This window comes from Citrus clementina, unplaced genomic scaffold, assembly GCF_000493195.1.
Source record: "Citrus clementina cultivar Clemenules unplaced genomic scaffold, Citrus_clementina_v1.0 scaffold_6, whole genome shotgun sequence".
NCBI classification, from domain to species: domain Eukaryota; kingdom Viridiplantae; phylum Streptophyta; class Magnoliopsida; order Sapindales; family Rutaceae; genus Citrus; species Citrus x clementina.
In genome coordinates, this window is record NW_006262139.1 from 6,799,886 (window position 1) to 6,809,703 (window position 9,818).

A 9,818-nucleotide genomic window follows, 5' to 3' on the forward strand; every position below is an offset into this window, starting at 1 on the left:
TGTATGTTTTCAGTATTTAGTTGCAAAATAAGGTTTTGGCATGTTGTTTTCTTGTTTTTCTTTTGCATTCACTGGCAGCTTGTTTTTAGTGTTTCTGCTTTGTTACAAATGCATAGCTAAAATACTTTCATCTACAGTCAGGACCTTTTATTTAGTTTTTTTTTTTTTTTTTTTCTGTTGTATGCAGTGAACTACAATGATTAAGAGGGTAGATATGTTACAGTTTTATGAGTTCCTTATAGAAACAGGCTAGTCGTCCATTTCCCTATTTAGCAAAATAATCTCCCTAGTGATTTATTGAAGTTTATTATTTCTTTTTCACTATTTGGGTTATTTCTATGGATTTCAATTTCTTAGGCTCATCTGAGCCAGATGAAAGTGCAATTAATCATGTTCCTGCCAAGTTGTAATGGTAGAGCATGCACTGTGCAAGGTTGTGTGCATCTTAAATGCAATCTCACCTGGTTTTCATTAGCTCAGTTTGCTGTACCAAGGATTTACTTATTTTGCCAGGTTGAGTGTGCATGCATACCTTGCTAGACAGCCACAGCTCAGGCAACTGATTGAGGATCTCATGTTCAGTGTTACTGCAACAGTGCTGAAACGGTACTGTTCCTACATTTTCACAAGATTTATGATAGGCATATATTATGATAAGCAGTTGCAGAATGTCATTTTTTACTTACTAACTCATCATCTTTTCTTGTTGGATACGAAAGCAATATTTAATCTCTTAGGATCTTAGCCAAACTGCTAAATGCTGAAGTGCAGTGTGTTGCATAATTTCATTTATATTTAAATTAATGTAAGCTTGTAGTTTAAAGGATATAGTTGCTTCCCACATTATTGGCTATGCCTAGAGGAATTTTTAGGGGTAATGATAGAAGTCTTGCAAAACCTTCCCAGTATCTGGTCATATGATTTAGTTTTGGTCTACTATATACTCTTTCACACTGTACACTTTAGTTAATTTAACACATACGGTTCTAGCTGGTTCTAGTAATTAATGGGAATAGAATATCATTACTAGAATAGCCTACAATAAATGGGGAACTAGCAGCCTACTAATAGGATTGGAAGTTGGCTACTAATGCAGATATATTACACAAAGAATACAATTTGATCAGTTATGCATGGTGACTGATATTCATCTGATTTTCTGCTCGCTACATTGATTGATGCTCGCGTAGCTTCTTTCAATTGGTTGTAAAGCTGGGCTATTGCATTCTTGTTTGTTGCATGCATGGCTGAACCTGATTAGTTTGTTTTCTGGCTGCAGTTAATTGATGGTTAAAATGCATTAGTAACTGTTTCAGTAAGCCTTCTAGATATTTTAGGCAGGAGATGACAAGATTATATCCTAAGCTCAATCCATTAATTGAAAGAGAAGGGGGGGGGGGGGGGGGGGAGGAGGAGGAGAGAGAGAGAGAGAAGTTTGATTGAGTGTTGCGGGTAAATTTCAATGACAGAATACAGTGTTCAATTCAGGTAGGAATGGTATTTTATTAGGGGAAGGGTGAGTTGGTAACAAAGGTTTTGCCATTTCACATCTGGCATTATAAGTTATTTTGGAGATTGCCCATTTCATTGAACTGGCTTGCAATTGTTTGATGGTTTCTAATGTCAAGATATTTATTTTGCTTTATCGAAAATCTGACATTTTTATCCCACCTAGCATTTTTCAAGTAGTTCCTCTGCATAAATTTTGAATGAGCCATGAATGGTTCTGTTATTTATAAGATGCCCATTAACGGTAATCAGAAATCATTTGGATTTTTCATTGTTTCATCGAGTTTTGCATAGCATGTGAAGTTAATCTCTTACCTTGGTGCCAAGTTGAATTGGTGCAGAAACAGGATAGAATTCCTCCAAATTGAACAGGACTCTTACCATTCAAAGGTTAATCAAGTAAGGGTAGTTCTCTTAAATTTAAAAAAAAAATCATTAATTCTTTTGTTCCAATTTACATACTATTAAAGAATATATTATCCTTTATTGTGATCAGTGTTGTTAATGTGTCTACAGTCCAATCACCTTTAAATAATTTAAGGGTATAATGTGCTCCAAAGTATGGAATTATTGATGACATAATGTCATGATAATTTTGATTTAACGTGTAATTTTTAGGATTGAGAATCAGTCCATGCAAATAGGGGATCTTGGTTTTTAAAAAGCAGTGATCTGGGAGCTTGAAACTTGGTCAAGGATCATTCCTTCTAAGTATCTATTGTTTACTCACTTAAATTATGCTATTTGTTTACATTCATATCTTGAGATTTCAAGAATTAGACCAGATTATTAGCGTTTTAAGAATGGCATAACTCACTTAAACCTATTTATTGAATACTGCTATTAAGTATACTCTATGGTTGAACTGTGGTTAGATTCTTGTGGCACAAGCCTGAGCAGCATTTGTTCTTAGCATATTTGCAAGCATATTATTTCATACTATTGACAAAGCCTTATAGTCTCTTTTGAATTATATAGTCTAATTGGTATTGGAGCCAGGATTAGTAGCAACTTCTTATGTGTTGAAGTTTGAAGGACCCTTTTGGTGTTTGCTTTCTTCGTTGATGATAGTAGAGCTGGCAAAATTTGACATGATTCGATTATCTGACATGAACATGACACGAATAAATGAAAATTAAGTCGTCAAATTGGACACGATTATTAAATGAGTCGGGTCCGGGTTGACACGATTTTTTTATGTGTTGGGTTAGGGTTAAAGTTCTTGACCCATTTACCCAAAAAATGACACGATTATATTTTTTTTTAATTAATTTCTAAGTTCTTTTCATTAAAACTCAAATATTGGACATGATTCTCTCTTTTTATTTTTTTTTAGAAAGGTAGATATATACACAATGTTTTATTTATAAAATTTTATATAGATTTAGAACTTTAATAGTGTATGTAAAATATTAGTATACATGTATCCTTTATGATATTGATATATAGTATTATTTACATATATATAATTAAAAGCTTTAATAGTATAAATGTGTAATATTTTAGGGGGTGTGTGCATATGTGAGTGTGTGTGTAACATTTGTTAAATATATAGATATTAAATAGGTTATTGGGTAACCCGTTTATTTTCTGTATCGGGTTTGGATCAATGTAAATTTTACACGATACGAAACTGACACGACACGAACACGACTTGACAACCCATTTTGTCAGCTCTAGATGATAGTGACACTTTTCCAGTAGTGTATAATTTAACTCATCACCCAAGTTCTCGTGAACACTGATTTAAATTTAGTAAGTTTTAAAAGAGCGATTTATAGCCAACCATGTTAAGTACTCATGTGGAAGGCCACTGTGGCACTATGAACTCACATGGGATTAATATTGTTTCGGGCACACAATCCATTTGAGTCAAATGCCAGTTCCCAAATTTTAATACTATGCAACGCAATTTTATTGGATGGTGAATTTTATAACTTATAAAATTATTATTTTATAACTTATAAAATTATTATTTTATTATCTAATAGATGAATATTACATTAATTGTGAATCAAATATTAGAGTCTTTAGTATTAGTCACGAGGTCAATAATTATGAAGAGCCAAGTGAAAATTTGTTAACATCATCGGAGGTCAAAATACCCATAAAAATTAGTGAAGGAAGACTTGGCAACTCATTGAATTTAGTTTGTCATATGATGACAAGGACCAAAGTGGTCGAAAACATGCCAAAATTCAATCATTTATGCCGACAGTCAACTCTAAGCAATCAGTAAATACAATTTTAATTTAAGAAATAAGCGTTGCAAATAGTTTAAAATTCAAGACTTTATCATTCATTGGTGACTAATTATTTAGAGTTATTCGGTCAAGATATACACCTCGATCAGTTACAGAAAAATTATTTCAAAATTTTGGAATTTAAAAAAAGTATATCTTGTATACCTTTTCTTAACAAAGAAGTCATTGCTGCTGCTGTAACACATAATGAAGAGTCCTAGGACGTGGAGATGGCAAAAGCTAATAAAGCTATTTTGTGGGGAATGCGGGAAGCTCTTAGAGCTGGAGCAGTTTTTGTAATCAGAGTTTGACTCGAAGGGAGTGATAGAGCTAATCAATAACAAGAGGGGTACTTTAATAGAAATTTATTGGGTGATTTTCGATATTTTGGAGACTAAGAAGAGTTTTCAGAATTTCAAAGCTCAACATGCATCTAGAAGTTGTAATATATTAACAAACTCTTGGCCAAATTAGTCTTAAGGAAATTAGAGTCTATTATATGGCTAGATGTTGATGTTATATATTTGTTCTTTTCATGAGTAGTGAAAGGTGTAATTTCTATTTTTCTTTTAAAAAATAAAACCAAATCACATCTGCCTGGTCAAATTTTGAGGCTAGCTTGCATATATTTGTTAAGATTAAGAGTGTAATTTGCATCATTTGAAGGTTTCGACTCCTATTATGACAATTTTTTGTTAGGAAATTGATGGATGAAGTAGACACACAAATAAACGAAAATTGAGAAATATTGAGACAACATAATCACATAGGGACACCAAAACTTATGTGGTTCGACTTTTGCATCATTTGAAGGTTTCAACTCCTATTGTGACAATTTTTTTGTTAGGAAATTTGGGTGAAGTAGACACACAACTAAACTGAAATTGAGAAATATTAAGACAACGGAATCACATAGGGACACCAAAATTTATGTGGTTTAACTTTTCACTTACGTCCACGGACAAAGATAGAAGGATAAACCTTTACTACTAAAATGAGAATTACAAGTATTATAATATTTTTAACTCACTGCCCAAAACTCCAATACACTCAATCTCTCACTCATCAATCACTCAATTCTCACTTGGCTTTCTCTCCTCTGAAAATAGAATTGAAGAAGAAGAGAATTAGATGCCGAGAGGGGAAATGAAGCCTTCTATCTATAGGCTTCATTTCCTCTCCTTTTTGAATATTATTATTATTATTATTATTATTATTATTATTATTATTATTATTATTATTATTATTATTATTATTTTCTTCAAATTATGCGGCACCGAATGGTGCTGCTTTTATTGACTTTAATTATTATTATTAACCATAAAATATGTTAATTTAGCTAATTGGCAAATTGTAAAAGAAGATTATATTTACGGGGAGCAATTTGTGGAATCATTCTTTAAATACATGAAATGTTTGTCATCATCAAAAAGGGGGAGATTGTTAACATATATGTTTCCATAATATTTATTTTGATGATAACAAACAAGATTAAGAATGATTAATCTTTTCAGCTCAAATTATTTAATATTCTTTTTAAATAAATCATTATTTTCACATTATAAATGTTTTGTATTTAATGGAAAAATGATTTTACGAAACTAATTGTTTTTATTCTTTTTAAATAAATCATTATTTTCACATTATAAATGTTTCATATTTAATGGAAAAATGATTTTATGAAATTGGTTGTTTTTCAAAGTTTATGGTTTAATTGAAACATTTTGAAAACTTTGAAATAAACAAGTATTGCTTGAAATTTTGGTGAAGGACTTATTTGAAAAGTGTCATAGCATTTTGGGCTATAACATAATTTTAGAAAGTTTTGGGATTAACAAAGTATTACTTAGAAATTCTGAAATTGGACCTATTTGTAAAGTTTCATAACGTTTTGGGTTATAGTACAGTTTAGTAAAATTTTAGGGTCAAACTGTAATTTCAGAAAATAGTGCACTGTACAGGTTACTGTAGCAATCACTGTAGCAAACGGCTAACCGTTTATTTAAAAAGGGCTAACCGATAATTTCCAGAAAGCATGTTCTGCAAAGTATTGTTAAAATGATGATTCTGGAAACTAACGGTGAACCGTTTACTGAAAACGGTTAACCGATTATTTCCAGTTTGCTAACCTTGAACCGTTTAGTAAGAACGATTAAACCAAATTTGTTTTGCAGGTCTCTGGAAATTAACGGCGAAAGGGTAAGCCTAAACGGCTAACCGTTTATTTGAAAATTGGCCCAACGGTAACTTTGACCAGCGTAAACGGTTAACCGTTAATGGTTAACGGCGAACCGTTTTCGGGCAGACAGTTTGTAACGGCTAGTTTTTCAGCTCCAACTATAAATAAGCTCAATCCAATTCAAACAAGAAGAATTCCAACGATCATCATTGAGCAAAATATAGAGAATACAACTTTCATTGAGCTTTAAATCTTTGTATTCATCTCATTCATTCACACATTGAGCTTTCACTTGTGATCAAACATATTGTGTGAGAGAGATTCATTTGTAATCTTTTTTGTAAAATCAAGTTAAAAGATTGTAAGTGTTGGGATACACTTGGGTTAAGAGATTGGGGATAATCTCTTATTGTAAAGGTCCATTGACACCTTGGAAGTCAATTGTAAGCGTTTGAAGCCTTGGGAGGCTAGCTTAGTGAAATCCTCAAGCCCGGTGTGCTTGGAGGCGTGGACGTAGGCGGGGATTGCCGAACCACGTAAAAATCCTTGAGTTTGCTTTCTCTTCCCTTACTCATTTATTATTGTACTTTTATTGAATTTATTGTTTTCGAATTTATTAAGGCATTAGATTAAATTGTTGTGTGGTTTGCCTAGGATAATTTTTAAAATCCCAATTCACCCCCCTCTTGGGTTGCCTAGTTAGTATTTCAGCGCGCTGCTGCCCAGCGACGGGCGCGCGCGCGCTGATGAATTTAGGAGATGGGCATTTTTTTTTAATTTGTTGGCTTGTTTGTTGGTTTGAATGTTTGTGTTCTGTTTTCTAGCAATTGTTGTGGGAATGAGGTGAATGTTAAGAATTTGGAGAAGAATGTAAAAATATTGGTGATTTGAATTTTTCAAAAAAAAAAAATCATGCCTGATTCTTGCAGGAAGAAGATGATTGCTACTAGAACAATCAGTTACTTTTTTTTTTTTTCCTAATGTTTCACTTTTCCAACTCTTGGTGATTCAGGGAAAGCCTGAGTTGGTGGCTGATGATGAAACCAAGATGGCACAGATGGTTTGCTCTCCAACAAACCATGAAGAGTGCACGGCTTGTGGAAGTTAAAGGAGCAAATTCTGGTTATATTCCTTAAAAAATATATATTACCTAGGCATAGGTTACAGACCCTTAATTGAAGGGGGCATGTTTTGATAATATGGGTATCTGAAGTATGATTAAATAACTTTAACATGAAGTAACTTAAAATGCTCGGTATGGCTTATGTGTTAATATATCTTGTTAACTGCATAGTTCCTATTTCATGCTGGGTTGCTGTATTAAGAGTTTGAATACTGTGGAACCTGAAGTAACGATGACAATTTATTGAATTAGGTTGTGACAATTTATTGAATTAGGTTAATTACAATTAACGCTAGTGTTACTCATGATTGCAAAGTTGTATTTTTTGGCCCGATTTTGTCCTAGGAATGATATGAGAAGTTTGAAATATGGTGCTTTACTTAAGATTTTATATGCCTTCTTGTGAATTCATGCATACTTATTCATGTCTCACATCTTCTCATTGGGTGCTCAGAACGCATTTTGGTAATTGCATGCAATAACATTGAGGGGTGAATGGTGATGGCCTCCTTAAATGGAAGAAATGAATGAATGGATTAGGAGAAGCTACAGTGAGAGTGGAGTGCATTTGAAATTCCTATCACACTCATTTAGATGCATTGTTTTCCACTCTATTTAAATTTCCTTTATCCTTCAAATTAAATTGAAAGTAGTTTTGAATTTTGATGATAGAGCCTTAGACTCTTGAAAATCTTGAAGATTGCGATGTTGCTGAAGAGCATGAAGATGGCGTGATTGCTGAAGATGCTGAAGCTGGTGTTGCTATTGTTGCTGCAATAGTGAAGTTGTTGAGGTTAGTAGCAGCACTATAAATGGCGGTGCTGTTGCTGCTGAAGAGAGCCCGCATGGTAAGGGATGATATTTGACATTATTTATGGATATAGCATAACTGTTCTTATTCTAATATTCAACATTAATTTTACAGATGAAGAGAAGCCTTAAGATTGCTGCTTGCTAGGGAAAGAATAAGTGAAGAGAAGCTGAACCAGATCTTAGAAGACATGCTTGAAGGATTTTTTTTCCAATAAAAAGAGAAGCAACATCACAAAGACTACTTATTGAGGCAAAATTAATATTGGGAAGAAGACTAATCCATGGGAAAATGCTATGTAGATGCTCCTAAGATAGAGATATATGAGTCTTGTAACTAAGTTAATATCTTGGTTACTAATTATAGTGAAGCACGTTTATTTAGATTCTTATTAGGTTTATTATTTTCTTGGAACTTGCTGTGGACAAAGAATTTAATATGTCAAGTGAATTATGTCTATTGGACATCGACTTTAACATATAATAAATCAATAAATGATTCAATTTTAACGGTACCTCTATTTATATCAATAAGAATTTCAAAGATACTATAAATATCAGTTTGTATATTTGAAACCCTAGTGTTCAATAAATTTAAATAATATTAATTTATTAATAAATTAATATTTTTACATTATAATTTATTCATAAATTTATAATTTATTATAACTAATAATAAATATTTAAATTTGAATAATATTAATTTAAAATTAATAATAATATAAAATATTGATACAATTTAAATATATTAATATAATATAATATAATATTTAGAGATATTATCAGTTTCCTACCAAAGTTATTCTGACACATCATGTCAGTGCCACGGTTTGGTAAAAACATCATTTTACCACCAAACGTTTAAACTATTAGCATTTTCCCACCATTCCGTCAACTAAATAAAAATTATGCTAACATCATAAGGGCATTTTGGACATCTCACGAGAAACCAAAACGTTGCGTTTTGCAATTGTAAAAAAACAAGCAATTTGGACATGGAAGCCCTATAAATCGAAATCAACCCCCCTCTCTCTTGTTTCTTGTTCCATCTCCGCCCTCTCTCACTCATTGTCACTGACCCATATCTGTCTCACTCTAGTAGCAGTGTCGTCTTTTGGGGTAATTTTGTAATTAAATCGTCTTTTGTTGTTCTTTCTTTTTAAAGGGTAAAATCGTCTTGTCGTCTTTTTGGGGGTAATTTTGTAATTAAATTATCTTTTGTTGTTCTTCCTTTTTGAAAGGGTAAAATCGTCTTTTATGCTCTAGGGGTAAAATTGACTTTTTATGCATTTTTCGTTAAATATTAATTGAGTTTTAACGGAATAGTGAGAAAATGCTAACAATTTAAATGTTTGGAGGTAAAATGATATTTTTACCAAACTGTGGTACTGACATGATGTGTCAGAATAATTTTGGTGGGAAAATGATAATATCCCTAATATTTAATTTAAATTAATAACAAAAAAATAATACAGTACAGTATAGCACCAAACATTATACAATATTATTATAATACAATATTAATATAATACAACATAATATAATAAAGTGTGCCAAATGCACTCTAAAAATACTCTAAGAGCAATGTGCCTTGTTGGTGATGCCTCGTTGCCACGAAATTGTCATCTTGGCACCACTTCAATATAAATATGAGATGACATCTCAACATGTGCCTAGGAAAATATCTCAATAAGATAACATCAACCATCGCTCATATTAATTACCTATCAATTAATGTAAGTCCCAAAGCTAGATGTAAGTTGCTAGACCTAGAGTTATTATTTAGCAAATAGGGTGCAGCGTTAGTTGGGGGGATTGAGGTCTGGTAATGAGAGTAAAGTGACTAGTTGATGGGCTGGTAAAGAGCAAGTCAGCTTGGTTATCTATGTTGTCAAACATCCAATGCCTAGATGATGTGTAAATGACGAAGATGAGACTAATGCCTAGATGATAC